The sequence below is a fragment of the Rhineura floridana genome, chromosome 6, assembly GCF_030035675.1.
Source record: "Rhineura floridana isolate rRhiFlo1 chromosome 6, rRhiFlo1.hap2, whole genome shotgun sequence".
NCBI lineage: Eukaryota > Metazoa > Chordata > Lepidosauria > Squamata > Rhineuridae > Rhineura > Rhineura floridana.
Genome location: NC_084485.1, coordinates 80,650,762 through 80,669,814, shown reverse-complemented (window position 1 = coordinate 80,669,814; position 19,053 = coordinate 80,650,762). Strand labels below are relative to the sequence as shown.

At 45.2% G+C, this 19,053-nt stretch overlaps 1 protein-coding gene across 10 annotated transcripts in view; it reads right to left on the bottom strand.

Annotated features, from left to right (window-relative positions):
- The window catches only part of PTPRF (protein tyrosine phosphatase receptor type F), an 834,986-nt gene that overhangs the window by 243,065 nt on the left and 572,868 nt on the right, over positions 1-19,053 (bottom strand). The gene's annotated exons all lie outside the window — the stretch shown is intronic.

Here is a 19,053-nt window from a genome sequence, read left to right as displayed (position 1 = left end):
GGATGGCAGCTAGCACACCTCCTTGAAGGACTCACTCTTAAAGGACTCACATCTGATTCTGCAAGTGCTGGCTTCTATAGTGCAAAGGGGATGGGAAAGTTACTGGGGGCTTGCCTTCTGAGTCCTGCAAGCTGAAAGGGTCCTGAAGGGGATTCTGAAGATTCTCCATTCTGAGTGGGTGGCCTGTATTTCCTGTTCATTTTTATCTTCCTCAGGATAGCACAGGGGCAGGATTGGAGTCATGGCAATATCTGATGGTGGGGATACCCGCAGAAGAGTCTCAATGGAAGTTGGCACCTGAGGCCCAAGCCATGTAGGGCTTTAAATTAACATCTTGAATTGAGCTTGGAAACAAACCAATACCCAGTGAAGCTCTTTCAGAAATGTTCCAAGCTACCTGTCTTGGTAAGCATCCTAAGCAGCCACGTTTTGAACCAGCTGCAGTTTCTGAATCATCTTCAAGGACAGCCCTACATTCAACACATTACAGTCATAAAAGTGGAAGGTTACTCCAATATGGGTTACCATACCAAATCTAACCTGTGCAATGCAATTGGCAACTGGCATACCAGCCTACCTGGAAAAAAAAAACTCCCAAGCAACTGAAAACTTCTAAACCTCAAGTGACAATGCTGGATTAAGGAATACTCCCAAATTGGAAACCTGGTGCTTCAGAGGAAATACCACACCATCCATATACTGTACTTGTTTTTTCTTTTCAATATCTATAATTTTATAACAGTATTTTATAATAAACTGAGTCTGAATTCTAGCAAGATGGAGGTTCTGTGGGTTGATGGTTCCTGAGTTCAGATAATTGGTCAGTTGCCTATTTTGGATGGGGTTTACTTCCTCTGAAAGAGCAGGTTTCTGGTTGGTGGGGGGCTGGATCCATTTTTGTCATTAGAGGCTCAGGTGATCTCAGTGGCTGGCTAGAAGTGCCTTTTATCAGCTTCGTCTGGTAAGACAGCTGCAGCCATTTCTGGACCAGGATAGCCTGACCACTATTGCCCATGCACTAGTAATCTCTGCTTCTGTACTGGAATTGCTTTTTAAGATTTTTTAAAGCTTTTTTTAAAAAGATGTTTTTAAAGATGTTTTGTTTTAATATATTTTGATGTCTGTTTTTATTATGTTTTTAATGTTTTTCTTTGCTGCTCTGGGCTCCTACAGGGAGGAAGTGCATAATAATAATAATAATAATAATAATAATAGCTTGGTTGACTCTTAGTATTTCAGGAAAAAGAAACATTTCTCAGATGTTTTGAACAGAATTCAAGTATTTTGTTCAATCCTCAGCAGATATGGGCCTTTTGATTGCCCAGACATTTTGTAATGTCTTACATCTATCAAATAATTCACAGAGAACATTTGCATCATGATTGCAATTAGCTTTTATCAGGAACTGTATACACGTGACACCCATGAACGTGTGAAACATAATAAAGAATGGAGTGCTATATAAAGTAAACGCAGCCAGATTGCACTCATCTGGGATTAGGGATTAAGACTTCCAAAGCAAGGGGGTGTCACTTGAAGCACCTCTAATTTTAGAAAATAATGAGTTGCTGTCACATATAATTAAGTATTAAAAACGGGGGAGAGAAAATAAGCACTGTATCTTTTTCTCCATGTTACGAGTGATTAGTGAAGAGGGATCAGGGACAGGACTGCAATCATCTCCTCAATCTACTTTTTTAGAATGGTTGGGAACTTGGAGGATTGGCAATTTTTACAGTGACTTTTTCCCCCCAGGGGAGCACTGATCTTTTAGAGAGAGAAAATCGTATGTACCCCTGAAATTTGCACATTTCACTATGGACAACAAACTCCACACACATTTAGCAGAGTTCCCAGTCCTGGTCCAGACTGCTGCTACATTGGTGGCAAGGGTAGGGAGGCCCCTCTCTCCCAGGGAACGGCCATAGCAGCATTCCAAGTGGAGGGAAGGGAGGAATTCCCTCACTGCTGCTTCCACTGCTATATTAGCAAACAGTTAAAAGGGTTTGATGGCTCGCAAGAACAGTTCAGGGTTGTACCCAAAGCAGCGCTATGTGATGGTCCCATCAGCACAATGGGACTTTCCTCCTCCACCCCTCATGCACCTCCTAAATCTGTTCTGGGGGTTCTCCTGACCCTCAGATTTGAGGAAGGTGCATAGTGTGTGCAGGGCACACATAGAAGGGAGAAAAAGGGAGGAAAGTCCCATTGCACAAGAGGAAATCCTTGCTCTAATGCAGTGGTTCTTAACCTTTTCCACTGCCAGCACTCCTTGGATTTATAAAAAAATACGCTCACGCACCCCCTGAAAAAATACCGTTCATTTTTTATTTTATTTTATTTTTATGTGTGTTTTAGCCTAACTTAGCTAAGATAAATGGATTTTTAAAATCTCTTGAACAACGCCTTGCACCCCCAGGGGTGCGTGCACCCCAAGTTAAGAACCACTGCTCTAATGGGACACATTAGTTGGATACTGCCCTCAGACCCTATCATGCTCTCAGTAATGTCACTGATCAAATTCAATAGGGTTTGAGGTTGACAGAGAATTAACCTAGCTATTTTCTGATTTCTGTGGAGGAAATTGCTCAGGTTACCAAACCTAAAGGAACCAGAGTGAACCAAAATTCCAAATCGAACAATAGCAATTGCGGAAGGAGAGAAAAGGGAAGAGAACAAAATACGTCCTCGCCTGACATTTCTGTTGTTGCAGTCATGGATGTAAATGGGGTGGGAAGATCGATCGATCGATAGATTGATCCATCGATCCATTAATTATTTGATTTATATCCCGCCCTTTCTCTTAGTAGGAGCCCAGGGCGGCAAACAGAAATGCCAAAAACACTTTAAAACATCATAAAACAGACCTTAAAATACATTAAAAACTACATTAAAAACATTTTAAAAAGCCTTTAAAAACATCTTTTTAAAAAGGTTAAAAACATTAAAAAAAATATTAACAAACAATTCTAACACAGACGCAGACTGGGATAGGTCTCAACTTAAAAGGCTTGTTGAAAGAGGAAAGTCTTCAAAAGGCGCCAAAAAGATAACAGAGATGGCGCCTGCCTAATATTCAAGGGGAGGAAATTCCACAGGGTAGGTGCTGCCACGCTAAAGGTCCGTTTCCAGTGTTGTGTGGAATGGACCTCCTGATAAGATGGTATCTGCAGGAGGCCCTCACTTGCAGAGTGCAGTGTTAGCCCGGGTATATAAGGGAGTCTTGAAAACCTGGCTATTTAGGCAGGCCTACAGGACTCTTGGGGCAGACTAGTTTTCTTTTGTTATAAGATGTGGGTGGTTTTAGATTAATTAGGGATTCCGGTTTTGGTTTATATTGTATTCTGGTTTATATTGTATATGTTGTATATCATTTTATTATGTACATTGCCTAGAGTGGCCGTTAACTCGGCCAGATAGGCGACTCAGAAATAAAATTTATTATTCTTATTATTATAAGACGGTCTTTCATGCATCATGGTCTCAACCTCAACAACAAAACTAGAACCTTGAACTTGGCCTGGTAGCAAATGGGCAGCCAGTGCAATTATTTCAGTAGTGGGGTGACATGTTGGTGATACCCTGCCCCAGTGAGCAGTCTCGCCACCGCATTTTGCACCAGCTGCAGCTTCCGGACCAACCTCAAGGGCAGTCCCACATAGAGCGCATTACAGTAATCCAGCCTGGAGGTTACCAGTGCATGGACATCAGCGGTCAGGCTATCTCGGTCCAGAAACAGCCGCAGCTGTTTTACCAGCCGAAGCTGGTAAAAGGCACTCCTGGCCACGGAGGTCACCTGGGCCTCTAGCAACAAAGATGGATTTGGGAGCACCCCCAGACTACGGACCTGCTCTTTCAGAGGGAGTACGACCCCATCCAAAGCAGGTAACTGACCTATTATCCGAAATTGGGAACCACCAACCCACACTGCCTCTGTCTTGCTAGGATTCAGACTCAGTTTAGTGGCCCTCATCCAACCCACCACCAAGTACAAGCAGCGGTCCAGGGTTTGCACGCCCTCTCCCTATTCAGATGTTATGGAGAAATAGAGCTGGGTATCATCATTGTACTGCTGACACCTCGCCCCAAATTTCCTGATGACTGCACCCAAGGGCTTCATATAGATGTTAAACAGCATGGGGGACAAGATGGTACCCTGCGCACCCCACAGCACAACTGCCAGGGGGCCGAAAGACAGTCACCCAATGCTATTCTCTGACAGCGACCCTGGAGATAGGATCAGAACCATTGTAAAACAGTGCCTCTGATACCCATCTCACCAAGTCAGCCCAGAAGGATACCATGGTCAATGGTATCAAAAGCCGCCGAGAGATCAAGTAAGAACAACAGGGTCGCACTCTCCCTGTCCTTCTCCCGATAAAGGTTATCCATCAGGGCAACCAAGGCTGATTCAGTCCCATAACCAGGCCTGAACCCAGACTGGAAAGGGTCAAGATAATCTGTTTCATCCAAGAGTACTTGCAATTGCTGCGCCACAACCCTCTCAATCGCCTTCCCTAAAAAGGGGGTATTTGCAACTGGTCAGTAGTTGTCACAAACCAATGGGTTCAGGGTGGGCTTTTTCAGGAGTTGTCGGATCACTGCCTCTTTCAAGGCAGCTGGAACCACTCCCTCCCACAATGATGCATTGACCACACCTTGGATCCACCCAGTCAGACCTCCTCGGCAAGCTTTAATAAGCCAAGAAGGGCAAGGGTCGAGAGGACACACTGCTGGCCACATAATCGCAAGTACCTTGTCCATGTCATCAGGCCGCATCAACTGAAACTGTTCCCAAGAAGTTACAGCAGATGTTGTACTGGACACGTCATTGGGGACTACAGTAGATGTGGATGGGCCATCAAGACTGCTATGGAGGTGAGCAACTTTACCCTCAAAGTGCCTTGCAAACAATTCACAGTGGGCCTCCAAAGGGTCTAAAACTCCATTTCCTGCTGTTGATGTCAACAGACCTCTGACAATACCGAAAAGCTCCACCGTACGGCTACTTGAGGATGCGATGGAGGCAGAGAAATGGGCCTTCTTCACTGCCCTCACCACCACACAGTAGGCACAGTTATGTTTTACTCATGCCTGATCAGCCTCACAGCACGTCTTTCACCACTTTTGCTCTAGCCATCATCCAGCCTGTTTCATTGCCCTTTGCTCACTGGTGTACCAAGGTGCAAGCCAGGCTCCACGAGGGGCAACCGTGTCAAGAGCCTGATGTGCCTCGCTGTTCCACAGCATGACAAGGGCTTCAACAGGTCACCTGCTCTGTCTACTGGGAACTCCCCCAGGGCATTCAGGAATCCTGTGGATTCCATGAGTCTCCGGGGGCAAACCATCTTAATCTTTCCACCACCCCTGCAGGGAAGGATCGGAGCCATAAGTCTAAACTTCACCAGAAAGTGGTCTTACCATGACAATGGGGTGACATCCACCACTACCCATCTCCAGACCACTCCTTCCTCCATCTGGAGCAAAAACCAAGTTGAGGGTGTGCCCTGCCCTATGTGTTGGGCCAGAAACAACTTGAGACAGCCCTATGGTCGTCATGGAGGCCATGAAGTCCCAAGTTGGTACACTACAGGCAGCCTCAGCATGGACATTGAAATCACCCAGCACTATCCTTCTGGGCTCCTCCAACACCACAGCCGAGATGGTCTATGCCAGTTCAGTCAGAGAAGCTGCCGGGCAGCAGGATGGACAGTACACCAGCAGCAACCCTAGTTTACTATCTCCTCGGCCCGACACCAGGTGCAGGTTCTCACAGCCAGCTCCAAGACAGAGTGGTTTCCTGGTGACAGAGATGGAAGTTCTGTAGACCACAGCAACTCCTCCCCCCCCGTCCCTGCACCTGTGCTGGTATTGCACTGAATATCCAGGTGGGCAAAGCTGGGTCAAATCAACTCCTCCAAGCTCACCCACCCAGGTCTCGGTAATGCACACCAAATTGGCACCTTCATCCACAATCAAACCATGGATGAGAGTGGTCTTATTTTGTACCAATCTGTCATTAAACAACACACACAGGCCAGTGGGCACAGCAGATGAGCAACGAGGAACCCATCCATGAGAGGAGTGGCAGCAAGGAACAAGGCACAGATAGTCTTGCCCTCATCTTCTATGGTAATTCACCACATCCCCATGGCTATATTTCCCTCTGCCTGTAATCACTGAAATTGGGGTGGCATCACCCATGTTCCTCCGTACTAAGACTCCTCCTAAACACATGATATGGACCCAGTGTGAGCCCGCCAACAAAACCTGCCGGAGCGAATTATCCCAGTAGGCCTCTGTGAGGACTGGGAACAGTCATACCCATTCAAACGTTTTCACACAGGGCCCATCTACTCTCCCTCCTGTCTCACACCCAGGGAGGGCCAGCCTTCTTCTAGTTACACACTCTCACTCTGAAGGCATCTGGCGACTTTCTCCTATCATTCAGTTATTTCACATTACAATCCAAACTGCAGAAACACATTTTGTAACCTTGGAATGCTTTATGGGTCTGGCAAATTTGTACTCAGAACTCAATCATTACAAAGCTTGGTGACATCACTATTGAGTATAATTCTTTTAAAAAGTAAAAATCCTCTTAGAATAATAGGCTCTTCTTTTCTGGAGATGGAAGCATGAGTCTTCAAATCCTTGTTTAATTTAATTTTATATGTCTATGAATCATCTTGCGATAAAGATAAAAAATAGAGTGCATACTTGTACATTATACAGCCATGAGAGTGGCTGTATACTATAGTCAGCATGGATTTTTCACATTCCACAATGTTAAATTGAAAATACCCTCCATGCCATTCTGATCCTTCCCATAAACTCATTTCAAAACAAAACCTTACAAAACCTATAGTCCTGAACTCAGAAACACTTGCTTAACAACCCTTTCAGTTTTCATGGTTATACACAAAACAGTCAGAGAGAATCAAGAGTTCAAAGTGTAAAAAGTGAGGGGGAAAACAGACCCCTTTTCGACTTTTTTCTCAGAGTTCTCATAATTTGTTGAAATTCATTAAAAATCAGTCATATTCACAGAGTACCTGTAATCCTATTACTGATCTTGCCCCATACTCTGACCTTCATCTCCTGCAATTTAAAAGTTAAAAAAAAATTCTGGCTGATTTTTAATTAATTTAAGAAATTTAGCATTGAACTCAATGATAAGGCTGGGTATGCTCAGTAAGAACTAATGGTCAGTGTTCTAAAAGCCAGACTCACAGCTGCTGGGCTTGCCTAATCAGGGGGGCCACACCTACACCAGACCTTTATTTCACTTGAGACAGTCATGGCTTCCCCCAAAGAATTCTGGAAAGTTTAGTTTGTGAAGGGTGCTGAGAGGAGACTCCTATTCCACTGACAGAGCTCCAGTGGCTTAACAGTCAGCCACTCTGATTGAAGCTCTGTGAGAGAAACAGGGCACCAGTGGCCAGAGTGGTTTAACAGTCAGCCGCTCTGATTGAAGCTCTGTGAGGGGGACAGGGCATCTCCTAGCAACTCTCAGCACCCTTCACTAACTACACTTCCCAGGATTCTTTGGGAGAAGCTATGACCTAGGAGAAGCCGTGATTGTCTAAAGTGAAATAAAGGTCTGGTGTGGATGTGGCCAGGGATAGCTTTGGTTTAAACTTGGATGGGAGACTACATGTGCCTGCTGTAGAATAAAAAGGTGGGGGAATCTCCTCTCCCTTCCTCCTCCCTTCTTCCTCTCCTCACCTCTTCCTTTTTCCTCCTCCCGTTCCCACTCCAGGCTTCCCTCCCTATGGTCAGTTTCACCTATCCTAAGCATGACTGCAGGGGAGTAAATCCCACTGAACTCAATAAGCATGCAAATGATCAATCCATTCTCAGCAAACTTGTAGAGGATCCCATTTCTTACCTCCTGGGTTAAAAAGCAGGGAAATTCACGAATAGGAAAACCTTGCGGTTTAAGAATGTACCTATAGCTCACAGCTATTTCTATCAAACATTAAAAAGCAGGGAAATTGGGTAGCTATAGTGAATGCACCAGGGGAGCAGGAGACCTGACCTCCTCTCTGAGATATTGTACTGCCCTACAAGTTTGTCAAAATGGAAACACAATTTGGGTTGGTCTTTCACAGTCCAATCTACTTCCTGTGACTAGCTGAACTATATAAACTGTATCTTAATATTGTTGCTTCCTCCCTGCTAAAACAAGATCAGCACAGCATATGTCTTGTTTATGTTATTTGGGCTGATTGCAGGTGTTGCCATCACTCACCATATGCTCAGAGGCACATGTTACCAAATTCTTCCAAGCTACACAGGCCAGGTCTCCTGCTCCCCTTGTGCATTCACTATAGCTGCCCAATGTCCCTGCTTTTTAGACTTTGATAGAAATATCTGTTGGCTATAGGTACATTCTTAAACTGCAAGGTTTTTTGCCTATTAGTGAATTGTGACTTTTTAATCTGGTTTTCAAGCAGTTACATTGTTATATCAAGCCTGAATATATTGTCTTGTGATCTATAATTGCAGTATAATCTTACTGTAAATATTGGTAGAACCATGGCTTATAACCAATAATTTCATTTATTAAGTCCTTGTATAAAAGAGCTTTTCATGCTATCCTAATCTTTACAAGTATGTGAGAACATGGACTTTGCCTTAGCTGACATAAAGACACCTGCCACACCTGTAACCTATGAAGAAGCTTACTGTCCAAGTGCCATGCTAAACCACATACTATTTCTGACTGAGCCTGGCCTTGTATCAAGCGAGAGTACTGTGGACTAAGTCCCTTGTAGCAGTGCAGGGAACTGTGGGACATTCAATTCATATACCACATTTTCTTCTACTGCTTCCCAGTTAAGGGGCCCCTCCTACAAAAGGTGCTTGAGCCTCCACCGTCCAACCACAGTCTGAAGCCAGTCTTGAAGGCTACTGAATAGAGACCACCCTCAAGCTGTATTTTTCTCCCACAGTCCCACCCCTGGACACTGATTTGAGCTCACCAGTCACATAGCCTGCAAAGTGTACACTGGTACATATCAGCCATACAGACTAACTTGGAGAAGCTCCCAGCTTATATGTACTGCAGATGCTGGACTACAGCAATCTATGTGGTTTTTAAAATTAGAGCTATCTGGACATACCCGCAAACACTAAATCCAGCTTTTTAAATTACAATTCTGACAATACAAAATATGCTCCCTTTTCAGCAGGAACAGGGAAGAATGGTGGGCATAGACCTTTTGTTGCTAATGTTGTCAGACCATCTAAAGTTGTTGGGGGATATGGAAGTCTTCTGTTATTTGTTGTGATCAAGAAACTATTTTGTTCATATAGAAGCGGGTGGCTAGAATCAACTGGAAAATAATAAACAAAAAGGTATCTCTAAAAAGAGAGCTTCATGTATTCAGGACCCTAGACTTAATTTTTTTCCACTGGTATTTCCTAGGATCTTATAAACATTATATGAAATCTGGACCTCAACTCAGAAGAGCACCCTTAGATCTACAATTGGGGGAGAAGCTGATGGGCTAGAAATGTATATTTATTTAATATATTACTGTATGCATATTTGTTTTTTAGAAACCAAATGTCACTGGATTGTTCTGTTTACAATAGCACAGGAAAAAATTCACTCCTGACAGCCCGTTAAACCTGTTTTCACCTTTCCATCCCCCTCACCAGGTCTCTCAAACTCCATGAATACAGATTGGAAAACAAAAAACCACTTTGCTGGTGAACTGCTGAGAAAAGGTTTCAACATGACTGGTATTAACTGTGCAGATCTCCGACCTTCTATTTATATCTAGGGTAATTGGTGAGTAGAAATATTTGCATTGCTAATTTTACAAACCCAGGGTCTCCATAATAAGTTTCAATGGCTGCGCTTATGTTACTGCCCCCTCCCATCTCTTTCTTTTTATCAAGTGTTTCCTCTCCACAGATTAATACGTTCGCAAACAAAGAACTCATTGTGTCATTGCTCCATTATTACAGTTTGGTGCAACAACAACAGAAAGTTGATGTTAGCTAACCTAACCAAAGAGAGAAAACAGGAATCCCTGAGGAGGCTGCAGAGAATGGCATTTAAAGAAAATGTGCTGCTGTTCCCTTTTGAGGAATCAATGAAAAGTATCAGCAATAAAAGTTTTTTTTAATGTATGAGCAAGTATTTCTATTGCATACTATATACAAATGGCAATAGGTTTTAGATGCTTCATCTGAACAGGAGCCTAGAAATACTTAAATATTTGAACTGGATGGTTAACTAGGTTTTGTTACTATTAAAAGGGCACCATAACTCTTTAATGGTGGCCCTCTAAAAAAACAAAAGAGTGTGCGTGTTTCCAGGCTCAGTACATGATCCTATGAGCCTTTGCAAATATAGTAATGAGCTGACTGATACATTTTATAGTTCTGCCTTAAACCATGACTGAGCTATGAATCAGGAACTTCATGTTCTTAATCTTGTCTCTCAGACAAGCCACTATTTTTCTAAATGTGTCATCTGCAAAATGAGAGTTGCAGACCTTCCTTTAAGGATTGTAAGATAACATATGTGACGAGTCTTGACTGTTCAAAAGTGTTATATAAATGCTAAGTGCTCCTATTATTGGAGCCCCCCCAATGAAAAAATGGAAATTCTTACCGTGAATTTCTATTCCCGGGGGTTCCTGGAGGACAGTCATTGGCCTTGGGAATGGTGCCTCCCTCTTCACCCTGGGGGAGGGGCCATCCCACTCTCCCCAGACTGGCTGAACAAGCAAGAGCACCCCTTTGTTCCCCCGGATCAGCTGAATCGAATGTCGGAGTCCATCTTTCCAACATCCCCTGACTTTAACAGAAACTGAAGAGAGGAGTAGAAAGTGCCAGGAAATCCCTGGGTGGCCCTAACTACCACCCCACATGTAGGGGTGCTGGCAGAAGCCACTAACCACCGACCTGCATAGACCAAAAACCCTGGACTGAAGCGGCGGGAACTGTCCTCCAGGAGCACCCTGCACCCTAACACACTGCCAATGGCTGCTGTCTGTTGTTTAATAGTGTTGGTGCTAAGACCTTCATCCAAACCCGACTGAAGAAACCCCAGGATATCTACAATGTTTCTGGACAACGGGTCCCTCCCCCTCATCTGGAAGAAGGAAGGCCCTCCATGTAGAACAGTATGTCCTGTTAGTTGAAGCCTTTCTGGAGACTAGTAAAGTGTCCAACACAGCCTCTGACAAACCCAGCTCCATCAACCAGAGCCGCTCAACCTCCATGCTGTCAGTCGAAAGAGTTCTGGCCTGGGATGAACCACTGGGCCCTGTCTGAACAGGTAAGAACATACGAACATAAGAAGAGCCTGCTGGATCAGGCCAGTGGCCCATCTAGTCCAGCATCCTGTTCTCACAGTGGCCAACCAGGTGCCTGGGGCAAGCCCGCAAGCAGGACCCGAGTGCAGGTCCTCCCTGTGAGGCAGTATCCATGGCTTCCTTGAGGCCAGATGCATTATTTCCGGGAACCATGGCCTTCTTGGCCAGAAGGGTGCTATCAGAATTACCTCTGCCCTCAACGCTCTGATTCTCCTGATAGTTTGAAGCGAAAGATTGAAGGGGAGAAAGGCATACAGCAGGCCCTCCGGCTAATTCACCACTAAGGCATCTACTCCCTGTGTCCCTTGGGTTTGATACCAACAGAAGAACCGGACTACCTGGGCATTGTGAGTGTCTGCAAAGAGGTTGATGATCGGGCAACCAAAACGCTTGGTCACCTGACGAAAAACCTCCGGATGCAACTGCCACTCCAGGTCGGAGATCGTGGTCCGACTGAGCCAATCCGCCTTCATATTCTGAAGTCCCACCACGTGTTCTGCCCGCAGGGACAGCAAGTGTAGCTCTGCCCAGTTGAAGATGCGCTGTGCCTCTTCCATCAGGGTCCTCGATCTGGTCCCTCCCTGATGACTGAGATATGATTTCGATGAAACGTTGTCACTCCGAACAAGAACATGACATCCCCGGATGTGTGGAGCAAAAACCAGCAAAGCTAACCTCACTGCCCGAAGCTCTAGCCAGTTGATGCTTCATTTGGTTTTGCTGGTTGACCACATACCTTGAGCCACATGTTTCCAGGTGTGCTCCCCAGCCCACCATGCTGGTGTCTGTCATCACCACTTTGCGGACTGGAGAGTGCAGCCTCACCCCGTGTCCAGCCACCACCTCAATTGTTGGCTTAGGGTTGGTGAAAGTGGAATCATCATGTGTTTCGACTGGGAGATATGGAGTTGAAATGGAAGAAACCTTTGGAGCAATGGGCGGGAGTGGAACCGTGACCTGCTTACTAAGTCCTGACAGGATACCAGCATGCCTTGTAGCTTGACCAGGATCATCAAGTCTGTTGACTCCGACACAACCACTTGATGCATTAGAGCCTGCATCTTGGAGACCCTCTCTTCGTTGAGCCGGATACGGAAGTTGCTTGAGTCTATCACCACCCACAGATGCGAAATCACCTGTAATGGAACTAACATGCTCTTGTCCAAGTTGACCATGAATCCATACCTCCGAAGGCACTCCAGAGTGGTTTCCACATCCTTCTGGCACTGTACCCTTGACGGGGCCCTGACCAATTGGTCGTCTAGATAAGGGTGCACCCTCACCCCCAGAGTTCTCAGATGCGCCACCAGAGCTACCAGGACCTTTGTGAAAACCCTGGGGGAGGAGGTGAGCCCAAAGGGAAGTGCCCTGTACTGAAAATGGCTCTGACCATAGCAAAAACGCAGGAATCTTCTGTGCTCCCTGTGGATAGGTATATGACGATAGGCCTCTGACAGGTCTATGGATGCCATCCAGTCATTCTGAATGATGGCCTCCAAGATGGACTTCAGCGTTTCCATCAGGAAGCGCTTGTAAGCCACCCTCTTGTTAAGCCACTTGAGGTTGAGTATCGCCCTGGTACCTCCATTTTCCTTCAAAACTAGAAAGAAAATTGTGAGGGTTCCTGGACCTTAGTGTGGCTATGAATCTCTCCCTTGGTTGTTTGGAAAACTCCAAGGAGTATCTGTAAGAAACAGTTTGGAGGACACATCTGTCTGTTGTTGTCCCTGTCCACACATGTACAAACTGTAGAAGCCTGCCCCCAATGGCTCCCTGTGGGGCTGGAGACATGGCATCATGCGGACTGGTCTTTTTTTGTTCCTTTCTGGAATTTGTTTCTGGAAGAGTAGGAGGAAGTGTGTCGAACGTGTGAGATGGATGCTCCTGAGGGTTTGTCCAACTTCCCCCAGCGTGACTTGTAGCCTCCTGAGAAACGCTGTTTGTTAAAACGTCTGAAGTTTCGAAAGGATTGTTGCCTGTACTTCCGGTCGTCCTTATCATGCGGGAGAGCCTTCTGTTTGTCTCTTGTTTCCACCAGCACCTTATCCAGAGGGTCCCCAAACAACCTGGACCCGCTAAAAGGGTAACTTGCCAAACAACTCTGGGAGCCTGGATCCACCTCCCAGCTTCGTAACCAGATGTTGCGACGTGCTACTGTGCTGGCTGCCATTGCTCTAGCATTGAACTGCAGGGCATCCCTGGAAGCGTCTGCTTGGAAGGCTGATGCTATGGAAATCTTCTTCAGCCCATACTTAATGCCTTTGGGAACATCCTCTCTGGATGTGAGCTCCGCTGCCCAGAGCATACAAGCCCTTGCCATCACCGACGTAACTGCCAAAGCCCAGAAAGCAGCTGCCTCTGCTTCAAAGTCCCTTCTCAGTGCCACTTCCACACGCTTGTTGCAAGAGTCTCTGGGGCACCTTCTCCATCTGACGAAATGACAGATGATGAAGATAAGGCAGCCACAGGTGGGTCCCCAGCTGGAGTTCTCAACTGTTCCATCACTTTGACTGGGAAGGCGTAGTGCTTGTCGACAAGCCTATGTGTCGGTTTATGTTTTGTGGGATTCACCCATTCCTGCTTCCACAAAACATGAAAGGAATCTGGAAAGGGAAGGCTGGCCATGCATGGTCGACCCTCCAGAAAAGCAGATCTGGAACCTTTTGGAGGGCATTGGTGTTTCCAGGTTCTTCTCATTTTCTTCAGGGAGTTCCAGGATCCGCCTAGCCTTAGCTACTAAAGGTGGAAAATATTTGGCCTGGAAAAGCCTGCCCTTGGAAGGGGGGGCTTCCAGCTCTTCCTCTGACAGCTCCCCCTCCTCCCTGTCCTCCGAAGAATACTGCCCCTCAGAAACTGAAGGTAGCCTTAAAGCAGCCACCACTGCCTTACTATGTCTCCTTTTCGTAATCCTTTTCCCCTTGGCTTGTGTTTAGACTGAGAAGAGCATTTGTGGCCTTTGCCATACCTCTTCTTTGGCTCTGGGGATGACTGGGAAGACGAGGGGAGGGAATGGAGAGACCAGGATGAAGGGGAGGAAGAGGAGGAGGAAGCTGGAGAAGGGGACCTAACTTGCCTTCTCTTTGCCTGAGCCCTCTTCTGGGAAGGCTTCCTCTTTTTCTTTTCACAAGAGGGGGGGCACAGGGCAGTAAGGAACCTATTCCCTGTACCTCCTTGGCCACTATGCCCTTCACCCAATGCAGGAATGTAGGAAACTCCTGTTCCCCTGGGAAGGGCAAAGAATCAGAACTCACCCCCTCCATTTGCAGGCTGCACGTGTTTGGCGCCAGTACCTGGCCACGCCCCTCCTCAATAAGGCTGTGGCTGAAGGCTCCTCCGAGAGGCAGCCTAGGTCCGCCTCCTCCATAGTGCTGCTGTGCGTTGCGACCCCACCCAATCCTATGAGGAGGGTTGGGCCCCCCCTGATAAAGCAGCTCCTCCTTCCGCGGCTGTGAAATCAGGCTTCCCCGCTCAATGCCCAGTGGGGGGGGGAAGCCAAGTTGATGCAGTAGCAGCAGCCGCTGTTTACTCAGGTAGCGGACACACCTCTGCGAGGGAGAGATGCGTCCCGCTGCAAAAAAGCTTCCCTCTTTGCACCAACGCACCTAAATGAATCCCTGCCCCCGCGCGAAGCTAAGGACGGCGGGGGGGGGGGAGAAGGGACGGTCGAAGAAGAAAGAAAAGAAAAAGGAAAAAGAAAAAATGATAAAAGGGTGAAGTTCTTTAAAAGAGAAACTGAAACTGCTGAGCCCTTATGGAGCTCAGCAGGACCCAACTGAATACTGCAGCAGGCAGGGCCGGTCTGGGGAGAGCGGGATGGCCCCTCCACCAGGGTGAAGTCATCTGAAGTGGACCCTGCCTGCTGACCCAGAGGGAGGCGCCATTCCCAAGACCAATGACTGGCCTCCAGGAACCTCCGGGGAATACTAAATGTTTGTTCAGAGAAAGAAGAAAAAACTCTGCATCTAACTTTTTCTAGGGAAGGGCCACTGCCAAATCCCCTTTGGATCATACTCAAATACGGAAAGGAAGAGTGGGATCTAGGGAGAAGGTGTACTGTTAGACATGCCTATTTCTCTATGCAAGATAAAGACCATGGATTGCAAGCATGAAACCCAAACCAACTGAACTGGACACAGTAACTATGCTTAAGATATCCCACCACCACCATTCAGTCATGACAAATACAACAGCCTCTCTTCCTCAGCATTCATAACACATTATTATTACAGAGGTAGTCATTTACGTTGTACTAAGGTTCTCTCAACAGGAGTTGCAACATAGTACACACTTCTAATATGCAGCAACAGCAAATTTAATAAATCATTGGTTAGGAAATGAGGTCTCATTCATTCCCCACACTAAATCCACCAGGATCAATTATGAAGAAAATGGCCAGAAGTGTGTTTACATTAACATGTTAGTGCTCAGGATACTCTATGGAGATATACATAAGCAGTCCTCTGTATTGCAATTCTGCCAGTATGGAAGTCAACTCCCAGCAAGAAAGGGTGTGGTGGTTTCTTGGCAACTCGGTGGCAGCACTATGAGCCCAACTGTTGAGCACTGGCTAAAACCAGTATGCTTTCTGCCTCTTTTTAGAACCCTGTCATCTGACAAGCAATACAGTGGTAAGTGTTTGCACTTTTGGATTTTGGGAGGATGTTAGTGTGCCTTTTTTTGGGGGGGGGGATGCAATTCTGCCATTGCAGTTAGGAGCTATAGGAGGTTCATAGATGCTTTTTATGAAGGAAAGTTTTAGTATGGGTTGTATCCAATATTAGTTCTACTTAAAGTAGATCCACTGAAATTAATGGACATGACAACTTAGGTCCATTAATTCCAATGGGTGTGCTCTGTGTAGAAAGGACTAGGATATAACCCTATGTCTTTATCTGTTCTTAACTGCACTGGAATTGTTTATGTTTTAATTATATCATAACCCACTCTGGGATCATATGATGAAGAGTGGGCTAAAAATATCTAATGGATGGATGGATGACCAATGTAAAAAGTATTATTGCATGCCATGTCAATCTCCGAGCACTGTGTGATTTCCAGAGGTTCCTGTGCTTATCCAGGGTTTGGTTTCCTTGGGAGGTCAGCGGAGACTATAGTATCTTTTTGAGATATGGTTTGTTTACCCACATTCACAACCTGAGGTTAACATGGAGAGATTCAAAGCATTAACAAGTCCAATAGATCTTGCTTTTCCATCAGGCTTGTAGGGAGTTACCCCAAAGCCATGGTGCAGAGAGGAGGCCTCTCTGTGTGTCTCCCTAGTTCCCAACTTCTCCAGACTAGACTAAAAACACAAGCCTCTCTTGGCTCCCAGATGGATTGGAGGAGGAGGGCCCCACTCCTGAAAAGAGTTTCAAGAGCCACAGGATCTTTCTTGGCCACATCCCTTTGGAAATGCAGATTTACCACTCAACAAGTCCATTAACTCACAGGCTACCTTAACAAAAGAAACTAGTCTGACCAGTAGAGAAGGTTTCTTGCTTGCATATCCCAACTTCAGATACGAGATTACAGGCTTGGGGGGAAGTCCCAAAGAAATCACATATCTCAACCCTCAATCCCATAACAGTATTTTTATAGTGAACCATCTATCACACAGCAACCTCCTTGCCATATTTCCTGCAGTTGCCTAGTCTTTGTCCCAGATTAAATTGCACTTCAAAACACTGAAAATTCTGCCTCTCTGGCATCTCACAATGTTTTACCTGACCAAGGACCTCTTATATGCATAATCCAGTGTGGTGCAATGCCTTGTTCCTATCTTGGAAAGCCCTGAAATAGAAGAGTGCCACTTCTTTAACATGTTGATTACAAAAATCATGAATACATGAAACACATGCTGCTGTAATCTCCTGTGCCCCAGGTGGCTCCTCTCTATTTGCAATTCTTTGCCTAAGGCAAGGATTCAAGGAAGAATCCCTGCTAAGTACAAGGATATGGTGTCAACAAGAGGGGAAGAGCCAGAAAGACTGTGCTTGGAAACTTCTGGGGGGCATGGTGGAACACAAAGTCATCATGTGAAAATGTTTGGAAATAGAATTATCAACAGGGATGTAGATCTTCAAGCTGTTTCCTATTACTAGCAATAAAGTACATGTTTCAAGCACATTTGCCCACACGTCGATCTTCAAATTCTGTGTGGTTGAAGGAATAGTTGAACCAGCTTAGTCTAGAAGCCTTGGCCCCCATGGAGTCAATGAATTCCAAGTATTTCTTAGTCCAAGATCTTCAGATGTGCTTGCTACTTGAGAAACTGAATTAGGATGCTGGTGATAGCCCAAGGATACACTCATTTCTGTTTAGAGTGGTAGGAATCAGAATTCTGATACCCTAAATGTAGTTCACACTTCAGTTTTGACAAGCAGAAAGATCACTAAGAACATTACAAAGATTTCTCTAAGGGAGATTTCAAAGTGTGGAGACTTGCCATAGGAAATCTGCCATACTGTATTTGTCTTGGCTGAAAATATTAATACAGAGCAGCAGGCTAACTTAGGTGCACAGGCCAGGTCGTGTAGCAAACATAACTCTGTCCTACAACACTTCAACAACAACACCCTAGCACTTTCCACCCGAGAAAGCGCTTCAGTCTGCCTAATGCTCAGGGCTGACCCTGTTATAAAGCTACAGAATCTTCAAGCACTCTTCAACAGGCATTCTGCTAGCTCACAAGGTATACCACACTTGACTTCCCTTCAGTTGGAGCTATGGAGGAACCAACACTTAGGGAAACAGGAATTAGGGTAAGTTGGATCATTTGGCATACACATTTCATACAGACTTCCCTCCAAAACAGTCAGGGATTGCAAAACATTACAAGACTATAGGAATTCAAAGGAAAAAGTAGAAAGGCTTTGAGAAGATACTGATAAAAGAGACTTGTAATAATGTATGTGTCATCTGCCTTTTAAAACAACATTTTCTGCCATGAAACTATCTTTTGAAGGTTAAGTTACAGTAAAAGATATTACATCCTGAAATAGCACCCTTTCCCCGAACAATCAACATCATAACCCATGACCTATATGCTCCACTTCAAATGAAAAAAAATCTTTTTTTTCCAAGCTGGAAAAATCTCAGATATTCATGCCAGTACATGCATTTGAAAAACATTATACTTCAGATTGTAAGAGGTTTTCCGATCTGACGCCTTTCCTCACACAGTCAGGGAGCCAGCGTCAGTTTCCCTGTTGCTATAATATTTATACAAAAAAAATTAATATGCTTCAACTACAAAACTATATAAAGGTTTTTATTTCTAAAGCAGAAAAACAAGTCTGGACAGAGCATGCATCCAAATCAAGAGGCTTGCATACTTCCTTTCCCTAAACCTTGGAAGAGAAGTAGGAACAACATTTCTACAACAAAAATGTAGTCTGAACCACACAGAGCTAGAAGCCTTACTCTACTGAAAGAAAAAAGAAAAGGGTGTGGAAGGGGGGGAGGAAAAAGAAGTACTCAAGGACAGCAACACTTGGGTGACAGGTGTCAGTAAGCGAGAGAGTGTGGGGTAGTTTTTTTTTTATTACCAGGAAATAAATAAATATAGGTCCTCTTTTACATGTTAGGTACAAGGAGGTAGTGTTATGATTTGCCTTTTAAAGTTATAATTATTTGGAGCTGCCAGCAAAGAGAAAAAGCAGAGCGGCATACTGCAGTGTGAATGTCAGAGTTTCTGTGAGCCAGTCAGTATAAT